Raw genomic sequence first — 16,273 nt, forward strand, 5'->3', positions numbered from 1 at the left:
GTTCTTTGCTTATCTGTGGAAAGTTCCCTAAGGCAACAGTGAACGCTACTTCTAGTAAGAGAAACGTGCAGAAATGGAAGAGGTTAAGAAAGTGATTTGAAACTCTGGGAAGAAGAATTCGGTGGAAACTCAGAACTAGGCAATGAACAAGCTCAATATTTCTCTCTATGAAGTCAAGACAAAGTAACTCTTGAAACCGTTTTCGAAAGTACTCAAGTCAGGGAAAAAACCTAATCAGATGGTGAGAAAACTTTAGAGGAGATGGAAAGAAAGAATGAGACTCTGTGCTGGAAACACTGCACTCCCCAAGGGACACCATTTACACCTGGGCGATTTTGCAAACTTCAGTCCATTGCACACAACTTCCCCAATTTTTGCCATATCCTTATACCACCAGTATTGTTATTTATCTTTCCACATGTTTTTTCTTTTGCTGAAATACCTACAGTAACTTCAATCTACATAATAATACCTATCAAAAGAAATACACAATTACCAAAAAAAACCAACAAAAATAAACCAAGTTCACTTATATACTTTTATGTGGCCACCATGTTAGATGCCCCCCACCAACTCCCACCTTGGGTAAACATTCTTCTGCTGGCTTCAGGAACTTGAAGATTTATGAAGGTCTTGGGCTGTTACCCTTATAAGTACCAAGTGCATTTCTACTTCCTAAACAAATTGTTGGAGCAAGACCTGAGAGTCAAAGTTAACTGGGATATGTACACTTAGAGAGACTCATCCTCTATCTTTGCACTTAGAATGTCAGACTCTAGGGTAAGACTAGAGCTAAGCATGGCTGCCATCTTCTGGAGCATAAGCTCCCCAGGGACAGGGACATGTTCTTGCTCCCCACTGGATCCCTGCCTCCAGCAAGGTGCCAAGCACATAGATGACTCGCTGGTAAATGACTGCTTTTTTAGAAAAACTGTGCAGGTGATAGTATAGTTAGTAGATGGATGGATGGATGGATAGATAGATAGATAAACATCAGTGTGAATTATAATCATACCTGAATAAAGGTTTTTCAGTGGCAGTTCTCAACACATTAGAACAATCTGGGGGACTTCAAAAAAACATTCTGATGCCTGGTGCCTTCCCCCTCCAACTAAGACCATTTAAATCAGAATTTCTGGGAGTGGAGCCTAGGCATGGGTATGTTTAAAAAGCACCTCAGGTGATCTGAATGTGCAGCTGGGGTTGAGCTAGGCTACTCCACAGGCCTTACTGTAGATAGTAAGTTGGCTATGGAGGACCTACCATGATATGGGCCATTTGGTCAGACTATAGCATAAACTGCTCTTCCTAGCCCTGGAGAAAATTTCAGTGAATACCTGAAGGAAGCTGATATTGAAGCCTGAAGGCTGTTCACTGCAGTTTCAAATGAATCTTGTCTTCCAAAATGCCTGACGAGCCATATCCCTATTGGAGATGAACCAACTGAGGAAGCTGTAAACCAAAGTGCTGGCTGGGTTTTTAGTCAGATCCACCAGCAGGCAGAGGTAAGAGCCTGACCTGGACTTAAGAAGGGTCTTGAAGCAAGTATCTCTGGTTCTACCAAACACAGGGAGGGATGGCAGAAAGCTGACCTCAGAGCAGAAGGCCTTAAAATTGTTGTGACATTCAATCACTGGTATCTAAGGGGAGGGAGGAAAAAGAGTTTTCTCTCTTCCTCCGGGTGTATCTCTGCAGGCCAAGGTCAACAGCCACGGCAGGCTTCGAGACACATCAGGATAAAAGCAGACGGTTCCTTGAGAGAGTCACCCCACGGTGACCTTTCTATGGTGTTTCTATTCCCAGCAACCCAGAGCTGCCCCTGGCCCACCCATCATCTACTGAGTTCCCCCGTCAGTCACCCATGCCTTTTCTGAGCACCCTTCCCAATTCTCTGACAGGGGCCCCGTTTTCACCTCTCTAATGAAGCTAGCTGCTCCCTCCTGGGTGTTTATCCATCTCACATACTTGCAGCCTGCTATCATTTGCCCCTTTCAGTCTGTATCCCAGCTCCTCAGAGTGCTTTAATCTTGCTTCATGAGTCAGTCCCTCCATCCCATTAATCATGCAGGCTGCTTCTCTCTGATCTCTCTCCAGCAGGCTGCATCCTCTCCCTGGTCCTGATGCCCTAAACTAGACACTACTTCCCTCACTCCTCACTCACTCCCTGTCTGGGCCATGAGGTCGATGCCAAAGGACTCCCAGACAGTCTTGATTACAATGGATCCGCTCCATTTTGCCCTGGCTGTGTTTTTTGTTGCCCACATCATTTCCAGCAACTCTGGCCCATGGTTTCCCACTTCTGGGTTTGTAGTATGTTCACCTACAAGTTAATATACTTCTCTATGATTAAGAGATTCACAAGCCCATTGGTGGGTCAATTTCATGACCATTTGTTCAGTGGTGCTTTCTATGCCGAGCTCTAAGCTGGATACTAAGGGGAATGAGACCACATGCTCCCTCAGAGTCTATGTGGGGAGTGGCCACGTGGTAAAAGCAACATCAGAGGCTTAAACAGAGAACTGTGGCCAGCACAGAGAATGGGGCAGACTTGGCCTGGGGGAATCGGTAAGAACTTTGCGTAAGATAAAGCATGGAGATCTGACTCATAGAAAAAGTAAGAACAGAGGAAAGATGAGAATCAAGGGCAGAAACAGCACAGGCAAAAGGATGGAGTCTTCTCAAAGACCATGCTGTCTTCTGAGGCTTGAAAGAATGCAAGTGGGGGAGATGGTTGTGCGGGCTGAGGTCAATCGGCAAATGGTCTTGAATGTCAGGCCAACACACCTGAAGAGTATCCTGTAGGCCAGGAGTTGGCCCAAGGGCTAAATTTAGCCTCTTTTTATCAATAAAGTTTTACTGGAACACAGGCACCCTTATGTGTTTACGTACTGTCTGGTACAACAGCAGCGCTGATTAGTTGCAACAGAGGCTGAATGGCCCACATAGCCTAAAATACTTACTGTTTGGCCATTTACAGAAAAAGTTTGCTGACACCTGCTTTAGGGTCTGAGGAGCCATTTAAGATATTTAAGTAGAAAACTCAAAGGACCTCAGATCTATATTTTAGAAAGTCCACAATGAAAGCCCTGAACAGGAAGGACTAGGGAAATGGCCCAGACTGTGGGAAATAGGAGAGTGAGGTGAGTCAGGCAGCCACTGCCACTGGGGTGCATTTGGCTAATTATCTCTTAAGTACTAATTGATTTAAAGTAAAAAACAAACAAACAAGCAAACACCAAAAAACCAGAATAAAAAATCCCCTCCACAAACAAACAAAAACGCTTAAGGGCATTCCTATGGCTAATTCTATTCAGAAAAACAAATACAAGCTTACACAAACAGAAATTTAGCTTCCTCTTGCTATTTTCCTGTGTTTTGTTCCAGTTTCATTTTTCCTTTTTTCAACTTTTATCAGAAAAAAGATCATCATTACTTCAACAACTCCTCCTCTCTTCTCCCATCCCCCACACATCCTAAATGGAACCTGAGATATTTGTCATGCCCGTCTATTTTGTTCTTTCAACATTGCAAGCCATAACAGTATATTCTGATTCAAGTCAATCCTGCTAATTTAATAAGAAAAACAAGGACTGAAAATGCTTTAGCGAAACCCAAGTCCCAAAGAGAATGCAGAAAATTAAAACACCATTCCTGGGGTTTGAAATTTTTTAGACAGTCCAGAAAATCATCAACATATTTCTCCTGGAGTTCACGGTGCTCCTCACTTCCATTTGATTATAAAGGCTCCCCGGCAGCCTGCTAGGAACTTTCAACACAAGGATGGAGACAGAGTCCCTTTTCCATGACTGCATCTGGTGGTTCCTTACTCACCTCCCAGGAGCAGAACTGACCCAGAAGAAAGTATCCCTGGGGACCCTTCCCAGCATGCCAATATCGTGTGAGCCTCCTAGGACAATGACCTTAAGATACTAGGATGGTCTTTGGAAACCAACAAAACAGCAAAATCATCATTATGAGAATTGTCATCCCAAAGAGCCCCAGAGCCTTTCATATGAAATATTGATGCATCTGGAGCACTGACACCTCATAATTTGCTTTGAATTAGTCAGGTTACTGTTGCCGTAACATACCTCAATACTCTAAAGTATGCCTGAGTACAGATTTTCAGCTCAGCAATACAGACCACAGAGCTTCCATGAAATATCTTCCTTCCAGTCTTCCTCTTTCCCCAACTCTCTAACTTCCTTCCTACCTACTTTTCCCCTCCCTCTCTTCGTCCCATGTTTATCAGAAACCAGATACGTGACAGGTGGTGAATGTATTGAAATGAAGACATAAGGGATGCAACAGCCATGGATGGAGGCTTGGGGAGGGCAGTCAAATCACTGAAGAGAGGATCATACTTCAGGATATTCAGAGTTGACGGAGTCGAGCATCATCCAAGCACCAAAACATAATGGCACTTCATTTGCAGAATGTCAGTGATTAGTGCACTGAAATTGGGACCAACAGCTGACCTCAAATGCTGCAGTCCTATGTTGTCCAAATCGGTGGCCACTAGCTACATGTAGCTATTTAAATCAAAATTAAATAAAATCAATAATTTAGTTCCTAAGTTGCACTAGCCACATTTTAACTGCTCAATAGCCACAGGAGGCTAGTGGCTACTATACTGGACCCAACATATCCAGAACATTTTCATCATCGCAGAGAGTTTAATTGGACAGTCATCACTGATAACAGGAAGGAACACAGAGAGGAAGTGGAGACTGGTGTCCCTTGAGGATGAAAGTTAACGTTCCCCACAGACCCGTCCATGCTACCCACTACCTGGAGGTGAAAGAAATGAGGATGACTTAGGTATGGAGGATCTAGAGCGGATAGACCTGCCCGTGTGAGAAGACCTGGATTTGCAAGGGGAAGATGGTAATTAGTTTGAGAGAAACCCAAAGAAATCAATGCAATATGCTCAATGTGGCTACCACCCTCAAGATTTATTTATTTTGCTTTATAAAATTTGAAAATACAAATTACATTTCCAGTGCTATTATATTCAAATGCATTCAAGATGAAATCATGCATGCATCTCATATCAGGTTAATAGAAATGCATTCAAGTGTAATCTGAGACTCACCAAAGAACAATGTTACATGTAAAATTAGAAATAAAATAACTTTTTCATATTGTATTCATTTAGAAATAATTTTCTGTGGGCTTGGCCTCAACTGGCAACTTACCCCTAGGAGCACAAATCCGGTTTGTAAAACAGTGCTCACCACGCCTGGCACGCAAGCTCACAGAAAACACCCCTACCTCCATTTGCCCAGCTCTCCAGCCATGCGATATATTCACATACACATAGAGAGCTCATCCAGGAGACAGAAAAACAATCCTGCTGCCATCAACAAATTATAACCAGCAAAGGGTTTACCAAGAGCTCTGGTTGTGAACACTGTTTCTAAGACAGCTGAGTGCCCATGGGTACATCATTTCACTTCTCTTGTCTCCACAAAGAGAGTCACACTGGCTCTAGCTTCTGAACAGGACTTTTGTGGGATGGGGATAAATGATACAAAATAAAAGGATGTGTATCAGAACACTCTAAAGGGTTGGCAGTGTTGTCAACATTCATGTGATGATTTGTTCCTAGTTTTTAATCCTTTTTGCTTGTATTTCACCACCGAGTACACCTTTTGTGCCAATATATCGACACTGAACAGAACATTCATCCACAATAAATCCATATTGTCCACTGCTACCAAGGTCCCTTAGGATGTAATGTTGGTGGGTAAACACTCTACAAAATTATAATACCTTAGAAGGGGGGAAAGGCCATATGAGCCCTGGCAAAATGAAGCAGAAGGCAGAAGGCAAAGATTCCTTTCCAGCTGAGCAAGCTTGAAATGGATTTTTTTCCCTTCAGGATTAATGGAAGGTGTGCTCCACTCCTCAGATCCCATCACTCACCCCTCTGGAATCGTGATTACCTATGCACACTCAGGACAAGGTTAGATAGGTCAGCACATAGAATCCAAGACGGTTTTGTACCTGATACTGTCACCGTCAGCTCCGTGTGCTCATCAGCCAGGCTACCTGGTCACAAAGCTTCTCAACTGACTGCCTACTGCTGGCAGCATGGGGACAATTATTTCATTCCAGTGCTCAGGCAGAAAATCAGATCCCAGAGCTCCCCTGGGCTGGCTTGGCCCACAAACAGGAGTGTTTTCTTCTAATAGATTCCAATTCATGGGTAGGAATATGGTAGAAAACCGTATCCTTATTAGAGAAAATAAAACTCTAATAAGTTAATAAATAAAATACATGCTAAGGATTTCCTTTGTATTTCATCGCTTAGAATTGGAACAAGTTTTCTTTCTTTCTTTTTTTTTTTTTTTTTGTTGTTGTTGTTGTTGTACGCGGGCATCTCACTGCTGTGGCCTCTCCCGTTGCAGACAGAGCACAGGCTCCGGACTCGCAGGCTCAGTGGCCATGGCCCACGGGCCCAGCCGCTCCGCGGCATGTGGGATCCTCTGGGACCGGGGCACGAACCCATGTCCCCTGCATTGGCAGGCGGACTCTCAACCACTGCGCCATCAGGGAAGCCCAGAACAAGTTTTCTTAAAATCCAAATTCTACAAGTACATGCTGGCCATACATTTTCTCAACTAGAAAATGAGCTCCCTTCTGGTCATATTTCTCAAGCAGGGTAGTGGCTCTTTTTACACAGCTGGGCTAATATCTCCCACCTTGTCCTCAGCCCCCCTCTGACAGAGTCCCTGAATTTTCATTCCTTTGTGCCCAACAGCAATGATGGCTTTCAGTGATAGTAACAAGGCATGGCACACTTGGATTACAACTTGGCTTAATTAACAGTCAACTGTAATAGCTGCCAGCCAAGCCACATTTGTTTAAATGTTTTCTTCTGTTTGTTTTTAAAATAGTTAATTGCACGTAGAACTAACAATGAATCTGAATGTCACTTTTTGGGAATATTTCATGATTAACTGGGGGTTTGGGAAAAGGCCACTGTCCTGGAGTGCTGAGGAAAAGAACTCTAACCTTCCTTACATCAAATACAAGCCCATTCCAGGGGTCTGCTAATGTCCAGGATAAATGACTTACCACATGAATAACAGTTTAAAACTGTAATGTGAATTATGACATAACTCATCTGTTAAATATTTCATGTGAAGATTTTAATGATTTGCATGATGGAATGTTGGACAAAAAACACAACTGAAATCCTGGGACTAATTTGGGCGAAACTGAGAACAGAGTATCCTCATGGAGATGAGGGGGAAGAAAAGGCAGCTGCATTTATGTCCCCCTGGGTGTCAGAGTGGCAAGTCCAAAGGCTTTCTTAAAAGATTATAGGGATGGGAGAATGATCAGCAACAACCTTCTGAAAAATATTTAGATCAAAGCCATATTTGTGTATTATAATCTTGGTAAAGCCTGAACATTAATCTCCAAGGTATGGTATTATTTCAGAAATTAGGGGGAAGAAAAACATTCTCACAGGAGCAGACACACCTCATATTTTAGCCTATGCCAAGTGAAGAAATACAATGATAAAAGGGGAGGAGGTATTTTAAATATAAACCCCTCACCGATGGCATATTTCACTTCTGAAGTATACCCTGTGGTATTGGGGTGGAGGGGGGGTAATCTTTCTTATACATGCTTTTAAGTAACAAAGAGCTACATGATATATGTCTGTGGTGAGAGAGAGGGAGGGAAACAGGACTCATTATCACTCGATTGACAACGCGATAGCAGAAGATTTTCTTTGAAGACTCATAGTTGCAGAGGCCTGTTTTAATCTGGAACCATCCCCACTCACTGTTTGTGACTGGCTTCTGGGAATGTGTGTAGGAAGGCCTGATCCCTTTGCCTACACATTTCTTTTGTAGTCACTTTGTTTTTGTCCTGTCAGAGCTTCTTGGGAGCAGTCACCTTTGGTAAAGTATAATAAATGACAATTATGAATGTTTCCTCCATTTAGATTCTAATTACTTGACAGAATCAATGTTGAAAAGAATTAGCAGGGCTGTGGAATGGAATAATAATTTTCTTTTCACCCCTGAGGTAATCTGGAAGCATTTTTCCAGACTTCATCTGAAGAAACCTATATTCCCTCAGCTTTCTGAGGCCACTGGAGCTGGCATCGAATAGTTTTTGTCAGATCATTTTATGCTCACAAAACTCTTCAAATAATATTATTTCAATAAGGTTTTCAAGCCAGTACATTTTTAGAGTCAATTCCCATCCTTTCAAATTTTCAGAATAAAACATCTAAGCCTCAGGCTTCATTGTATTTTAATCAGGGTTATGCAAACCAATGTCCATTAAGAAAATTATAAGTTTCCAAATTATAGCTCCCCAGTTAATAATTTCTTATTAGGTCACCACCTAATAACAGTTACCAAAGAGATTATAACAAAATCAGGGGTCACATTTCCAAACATTTCAAAATCCATAATAGAATGGTCACATATATTTGCCAAACACCTCTGAGCTGGATGTTGATGACTGTATTCAATGCAAAGCAGCACTAAAACATCCACATAAGAATGTAAATTGGTGCAACCACTATGGAGAACAGTATGGAGGTTCTTTAAAAAACTAAAAATAGAGCTACCTTATGATCCAGCAATTCCACTCCTGGGTATATACTTAGAAAAAAAGAAAACACTAATTTGAAAAGATATACACACCCCAGTGTTCATAACTGCACTATTTAGAATAGTCAAGACATAGAAACAACCCAGTGCCCATCTACAGACGATTTGGTTTAAGAAGATGTGGCATACACACACACACACACACACACACACACACACACACACACACACACACAAAATGGACTATTACTCAGCCATAAAAAGAATGAAATATTGCCATCTGCAGCAACAGAGATGGACCTAGAGAATATCATACTAAGTGAAGTAAGTCAACCAGGGAAAGACAAATATTATATGATATCCCTTATATGTGGAATCTAAAAAATAATACAAATGAATCTATATACAAAACAGAAACAGAGGGCTTCCCTGGTGGCACAGTGGTTGAGAGTCTGCCTGCCGATGCAGGGGACACGGGTTCGTGCTCCAGTCCGGGAAGATCCCACATGCTGCGGAGCGGCTGGGCCCGTGAGCCATGGCCTCTGAGCCTGCACATCCAGAGCCTGTGCTCCATAACGGGAGAGGCCACAACAGTGAGAGGCCTGCGTACCGAAAAAAAAAAAAAAAAAAAAAAAATACAGAAACAGACTCACAGACCTAGGAAATAAACTTATGGTTACCAAAGGGGAAAGGGAGGAAGGGAAGGGATAAAATAGGAGTATGGGATTAACAGATACAAACTACTATACATAAAATAGATAAGAAACAAGGATTTACTGTTTAGCACCTGGAAGTATATTCAATATCTTGTAATAACCTACAATGGAAAATAATCTGAAAAAAATATATATATATAACTGAATCACTTTGCTATTCACCTGAAACTCACACAGTATTGTAAATCAAATATATGTCAATAAAAAAAATTCACATGGACAGTTCACGGAGCTGGAGGAGAGTGTCCAGTTAATCTGATTCTCCAGCTTATGTTCCAGGGCACAGAGAAGGAAAGGGACTTGTCCAAGCACACCCAGCTCATCCTAGGGATTCTGAGTCCATTCAGAACCCCCAAAACTCAGATCCCTCTAGGACTGGGTGGGAACTGTGGTGAATGAGAGACCACCCTGTGCTGGTGTCAAGGGAGCATCTCAGCTCAGTTGATGCCTTGTGGGAATATCTTCTGGATCCTGCAAGTTATTCTGATGCTGCAGGAGAAGCTGAAAATCTAGAATTAATTGAAAAATTCACAGCACTCTGATAGGGTTGCCAGATAAAATATTTCTGATTTACTAAATCTGGCAATCCTATACTGAGGGTCGCATGGCACATCCCAGGCAATAAGCTGGGGTGACCTCTGTTGCATGTTTAGCCTTGAGAGCACCGAGATAGCTTGTGTTCTGCAGTGAAATATCAGGACTGGAAACCAAGGTCGCCTCCATCAGCATGACTTTCGTGATTTTACTGTTTACTACAGAAAATTCTTGCCCAGAGAGATAAGGCTATAAACCAGTAAAAATACTTTATGATTTACTTGAGAAACTTCCCCTAAATCAACTTATCTGAACAACAGACTGATCAAGAACAAGAGAGGGCTCAACTAGAGAAACTGCTCACTTATCAAACTACTCTGGATTTATCAAGACTCAAGAGGTATACCATTCTTAAAGGAACCCAATCCCGATCAGATCCCCACACTGAGAGACCCACCCAGACCCCAGAACCCTATCAACACCTGCCCGACTACCCTTTCTTGGACACTCGTAAGACCTGGTCAGGGCGGTGTTCTCCCTCGCTGAGATAGGGAATAAACCTGATTTTGCTTGGTCTACGGACTCTTCTGATGGTCTTCTTGTCAATAGTCAAACCGGCTTTATTTTTATCAAAGCATTAATCTGTATTTGGCATTAAATTATATTATGTATTATTTATTGTGTTTTATTCCTACCTGACTAGCATTAAGCTCCTGGAGGGCAGAGGCTGTTTGTTTATACCTATATTCTCTGTACTTAGAGAAGTGCCCAGCCCAGGCAGGTACTTATGATACAGGTCAAAGGAATGACCAGTTGGTTTGATGCTGTGCTGATGGCAATGTCAACTATTCTCAGACTGTTTTCTCTCTCAGGAGACCCACCTTTGCCATCCAGGTATCTTGGGCTCTGTCCTGAGGGAAATGAAGAGCCATGAAAAGGTTCTCAGCAAGGGATGGATGTGAGATGTGAACAGATCTGTGCTTTGGAAATATCTGCAGGTGGAGGTAGTGGGCTGTATAGTTTGTGTGAGGGGCTGGTTAGGATTTGGTAGCATTCATCGAATCAGGTGAGAGACGATGGACTCCCACCCAGCAGAGGGCACTTCGGATTGGATGGTGAGGTGTAGTCTTGTTTCTAATCCCTCCTGGCTGAGTGAAGCCTGGAACCCTGAGTTTTTCCACTGGTACATCAATCTCATCTGCGTCTTGCCAGACACTGTCCACCTTTTCCATCTCAAGGGCCCATCATTTTAGCTTGGTAAATTTCAGCATGTTTTGATTTTGCTTGTAAATGAATTATTTCATGAAACATGTTTTTCTGCTCACCAGGCATGTCTTGGAATTACTGTTCTCTTAAGATAGTATTAGGGAAGTAGTCAATAAAGAGGGAGAACCTATAGGGTGAGTAGGAGTTCATAAAGACCTAGTGACCTGGTGAAGAGGGACAGTGGAGACAGCATTTTAGGCCACATGCAAAACCCCAAGCTGGGAATAAGCTTGAAGTGTCCGAGAAAACTCCAAGACCATCTGCATGGCCAGTGCAAGTGAAGAAGGTACACTTCCCTAGTCTCTATCAGACAACAAGCAGGGCCTAACAGGGAGGTTCAAACAAAATCTGGTGAGCATTCTGGGGATAGCTCCTCAGAAGCAGAATTGCCCTCTTGATGGTGGGTCAACAAGACCATTATCTCAGTCTCTAACCGGTGCCTCCATTTCATTTGACATGGAAAGGGCAACAACAGAAACAGCCATGGGAAGACCATGTGCTTATAAGCGTGCTCATGCGGGAAGGCAGCCTGCAAAGACAAGACCAGCACACCATTGGGCCTGGTTCCCTCTCACCATCTAGACCCCCATTCTAAAGTCAAATACCTGGGTGGTAACGTGTTTAGCTATGGCAAACCTGGGCTAGGTCCTCCCACAATAGCTGCACACAATGTGTTTTTTTGTCTTTTTTTTTTTTTTTTTTGGTGTACGCGGGCCTCTCACTGTTGCGGCCTCTCCCGCCGCGGAGCACAGGCTCCGGACGCGCAGGCCCAGCGGCCACGGCTCACGGGCCCAGCTGCTCCACGGCATGTGGGATCCTCCCGGACCGGGGCACGAATCCGCGTCCCCTGCATCGGCAGGCGGACTCTCAACAACTGCGCCACCAGGGAAGCCCCACAATGTGTTTTTGAGCAGGGAGGCAGAAGGGAATGGGAAGTACAAGAGGGGTGAACAGCATTTTGGAGTAATCAAGCCTTTTTTTCCCCTCCAACTTCTTGGAATCTCAAGAGCTTGGAATATTTGGGAATTAGCCATGGGGTGAAGGATGCCAGTTTTGTCCCATAATTTAACCAGGCAGATGTTGAGGATGGAAAAACCATTTTCTGTCATTAAACAATTGCTCCCAAACACATACTTGGCAATACTTGAGCCTCTCATTTGGGTTCCTGAACTGGCTTTCAGAACAGACTGCACTGGTCATGTTCCTGTGCGGGGCCAGGGTGGGCTGTGGAAACAGGGTGGGTGCTTCCTTCTCTGATTTCGCAGGAAGTCCAAATCCTTCTCAGCAGGGTGTCCAAATCCTTCTCAGCCGGGTAGAGACCACTGTAGACAGGCCTCAGTGGTAAGTAAGGCTGCCTGACCTCAATGCCCCTCAACTCAGGCAATTATTCTTTCTCCAAAGGTTCCTTGGTGCCCAGTAGCCTTCAGTAAAGGCTGACGGAATGAATGAATGAATGAACAAGCAAATGCACTATATTCCAGACACTAGGAAGTTAATCAGTTGCCTCTTGTGCTTTCTTTGAGGGATAACACTTTGAAAGACAGTTGTTACCAACGTTCTTCCCAGAGTTTCCTGGCATACCCTGGCTCTTCTCCATTCCCTCATCTAAAGCATTCCATGCTTAGGGCCTTGGGGAAGGGAGCCACAGAGGGACTCGAGTCTCCAAAGCTGAGGCCCAGAGGAATCTCAGGGCTGGAAGGACAATATGGCAACTGCCTGGGCCAGTTCCTCCCCTCTCCACCCTGCCTCCAGCCCCTAAACTGACTGAATGGGAAAGAAGATCTGACTGGAAAGGGAAGCCAGAGATGTGGCGGCCCGGAGGAAAGACCTGCACCAGGACGTCCTCGTAGGTGTCAGCCTTCCCTGTTCCTACCCTGGGACACTGGAACTTGGCTTTCATTAGCCCTGCTACTGCTGCCAGAGGCTGCAGACGGACGGCGCAGCCCGAGGCTCCCTGCTGGCTTGTCAGTAAGGCCCAGGGGGCCTGCTGACTGACTCTAGGGCCACCTTGGGCTGGAATGAGGACGCCATGCATGGCACTGACCTGTAGCTGAGTCTCCACATAGTTTTTCCAAGACTGATATACTGTGCATCACTCACCAATCTAAGGTGCTGCCAATCCTCTATCACAGGCCCCAGATTCATTTCATTTCCTGGCCTGGACTCCTTGTAGATTCCATGTTACCTGCAAGGACCTTGGGTTTCAAACCACTGTGGAATGTTTCATCTTTTTTGCTAAAAGTTAAACAAGCTGGACCTGGTGTAATCACAACTACCCAGAACATCTGCAGTTCTGCTGAGAGTTTGTAAAATCTGAAGATTCGATAAAATCCTCACAGGTAGATACTGTCACTGTCACCTCTGTTTTAATTCTGAGGATACCAAAGTTTCTGAGTGGTCGACCTAGAGGTCAACCACACAGTTTAGAAGCTGGGAGGGACTCTGGAGGAACTAGGATTTGAATTCAGATCTTCATGACTTCAGAGGCTTTAAAAAACAAATATCTAAATGAATGAGCTAAAGGGAGTCACCTAAAATTACTCAAAAAGAATATGTATTTAATGAGCTTATCCCTGTAGAAAAGACTAACACTTTGCTTAATATGAGATTGGTAAATCTACATATTTTCTCATATATTTTGCTTTATGTTTTAATTTTTCTTTCCAATTCCTGTGAACTGATCAGTTTCCTGCAGGCCAAAAAGAGTACCTCCGAGGCTCCTGGCATCTTTCAATGACTCCAGGCCTTCGTGCTTACTGCCCCTCTCTGAACAAAGAAGACAGGAGAGAAGTCTCCTTGGAAACAAGGCAGTGGCCCAAAGGAAACCCGTACCCACCTCAGAGCAGAGACAACAGCCTTTGTCTCTAAGGAAGCAGAAAACAGAGAGAAGAAATGGCCCAGGACATGAAGGGCGCAGGAGCAGATCCCAATAACAGAGGACACACAGGGCACACACTGTGGGCCACGCACCCAACTAACATTATCCCATTTAACTTTTCAGCAATCTCAGAGAGATGTTTTTTCCATTTTAAAGACAAGCTGAAGGCAGTCAAGTGACTTAACTAGGGCCACACAACTGCTACAACTTGACAGAATTGGGATTAGAGACCACAAGCCTGACTCAGGAGCCTGCTGCCCATTTTCCTACATGCTTCTCCATGGGGCTGCACCACCCCCTAGGGGACTGTTTTGGAAGTTTGTAGTTTGATTGTCACAGTAACCGGAAAGCCTACAATTCACAAGACAGACCCCAACAAAGAATGGTTCCATGCCCTTCAGGGCTTCAAGTGTTCTGCCTGGTATTGATGTGCTTGGAAAGCATGATCCATAGCTGGGCCTTGAACTGAATTCTGTTCTACATCTAAATACAAAGTATGTCTTGCACATGAAAATTTCTAAAAATGTAACCTCAGTCCTGTGAAAGAGACAAATACACTCTGTTTTGCTTGAAACTTGACTATTTCAGAGAATCCCATCACCAAGGAGGCATGGTTTGTGGTTGAGAGGCCCATACAGCAGCTATTGCATTTACAGAGATTCCGTGCAAGCTTCTGGCCTCTTCGTTCTGTCTCTTCTTATAGTTCTGCCCAAACATTTACACACTAAACTATACATTGTCCTCTTATAAACTACTCTCCTTTTATTTCTTGATATTATAGTGGGAGCATTCTATTGATTTTTTTTTTTTTTTTTTTTTGGCAGCTTGTAGGGAAACAGGTTATATTTTCTATGCATCTCATTTTGGGATAGTAAAGGGAATATTCCAAATTATTATGAAGAGGGATCCTTGGGTAAGATAGGACTGAAAACTGTCCTGGCTTCAGTTTTTCCTTTGCCAGTTGAGTCTGGTGAGCACCCCCCAACCACATAAGCCCCTCCCCGCCCCCCCGCAAACTCCTTGCTTTTGTCTGTGGCTCCCCTCTCTTGTCTTGCCTTGAAAGCATAGATTTGGCTGGGCCAAACCTCACATGTCGCCATGGCTTCCTCTGTGCTTCCCTTCCCGTTTATTTTAGCCTCCACCAAGGTGCAAGATATTGGTACCTGAGGCTCAGCTCAATGGATGGATTTCCCATCTTGGAGGTGAGCAGTAAAGGAACAGCTCCTTCTGTGCTTCCTTTCTATCTAGAAAGCATTTCCTAGATAAAGAAGTGCTTCTCTTGGGGCTGCTCTGTTTGAGTCTGGAGCTGGGCAAGTGGGCTCTGTTGCTGGTACGTTTTCTTTTATCAAGCAGTGTTGTCTCTGAATTCCAGGCAGGCTGTGCAAGGGAATGAAGCCTTGCAAATCGCTTTTTCTTTCACAAAGCATTTTAATTATAATTATTGTCAGCACCTATGTCACTGCCTTGGGAGATGAAGAGGGAAGAAGGGAATACTCTGCAATTTCACAGCATATACCAGTTTTCCCTAGAATGGGGAGGAGGGTTGCAGTGAGTAAAAGAGCAAGGAACAGAGCTCCCAGTAGATTAAAAGGGGCCTTTGTAGTGGCTGCATCTGTACATTAAAATAAATCTCTCCTAGCACTAAAATAACATCTACATTCATTTGGGACAGTGCCACATTCAGCGTTTAAGAAATTTGACAAAACACTGCTTGAGCATGTTGAAGTTTGCCAGCTCACAACAAAGCAAGAAAGCTACCTCGGCCGCATGCAAATACTTCTCCCGGTTCCCTACTCTCACTTATGACTCCCATTTTCCAGCTGCACTTAAAAAAAAAAGACTGCCCTTTTTTCAGGTGCCAACCACTTAACATGGTCCTGAAATGGGCAGCAAATTGACGCTGGAGGTGGTAAACTTCAAGAGGAATCTTTTTCTTTTCCCCTAAAGGAAAATACTAGAGAGGCTTCATGCGTGATAAAGCCTTTAATAGCTAGAGAAACATTATTTGAGGTGGCCCTCAGGTAGACGAGACATGAATAATGCCCCATAAAAGCAATTACTTCTACCCAGAGCACAGCACACCAGATGAGTTTGGCAGGGACCCTTTTTCCAAGAGAATTGCAGGCAAAAGAAATCTTCTATCTAGGATCCAATAGGATGGATCTGTCTGTGGCAGAGACCATGGTTGCTTCTGTGGAGTGCGTCCCTTCAAAACCCACTCTGAACTTTTCTCAGACCCCGACCAAAAACATTGGGAGATTTTTCAGGCTGCTTTTTGCTGCTTTACAGCACAA

The 16,273-nt window shown here is 43.8% G+C and overlaps 1 protein-coding gene across 4 annotated transcripts in view; it reads right to left on the minus strand.

The window, feature by feature from the left end:
• Positions 1-16,273, minus strand: part of CACNA2D3 (calcium voltage-gated channel auxiliary subunit alpha2delta 3) — an 808,785-nt gene that overhangs the window by 84,162 nt on the left and 708,350 nt on the right. The gene's annotated exons all lie outside the window — the stretch shown is intronic.

This window comes from Kogia breviceps, chromosome 10, assembly GCF_026419965.1.
Source record: "Kogia breviceps isolate mKogBre1 chromosome 10, mKogBre1 haplotype 1, whole genome shotgun sequence".
In the NCBI taxonomy this organism is placed as follows: Eukaryota; Metazoa; Chordata; class Mammalia; order Artiodactyla; family Physeteridae; genus Kogia; species Kogia breviceps.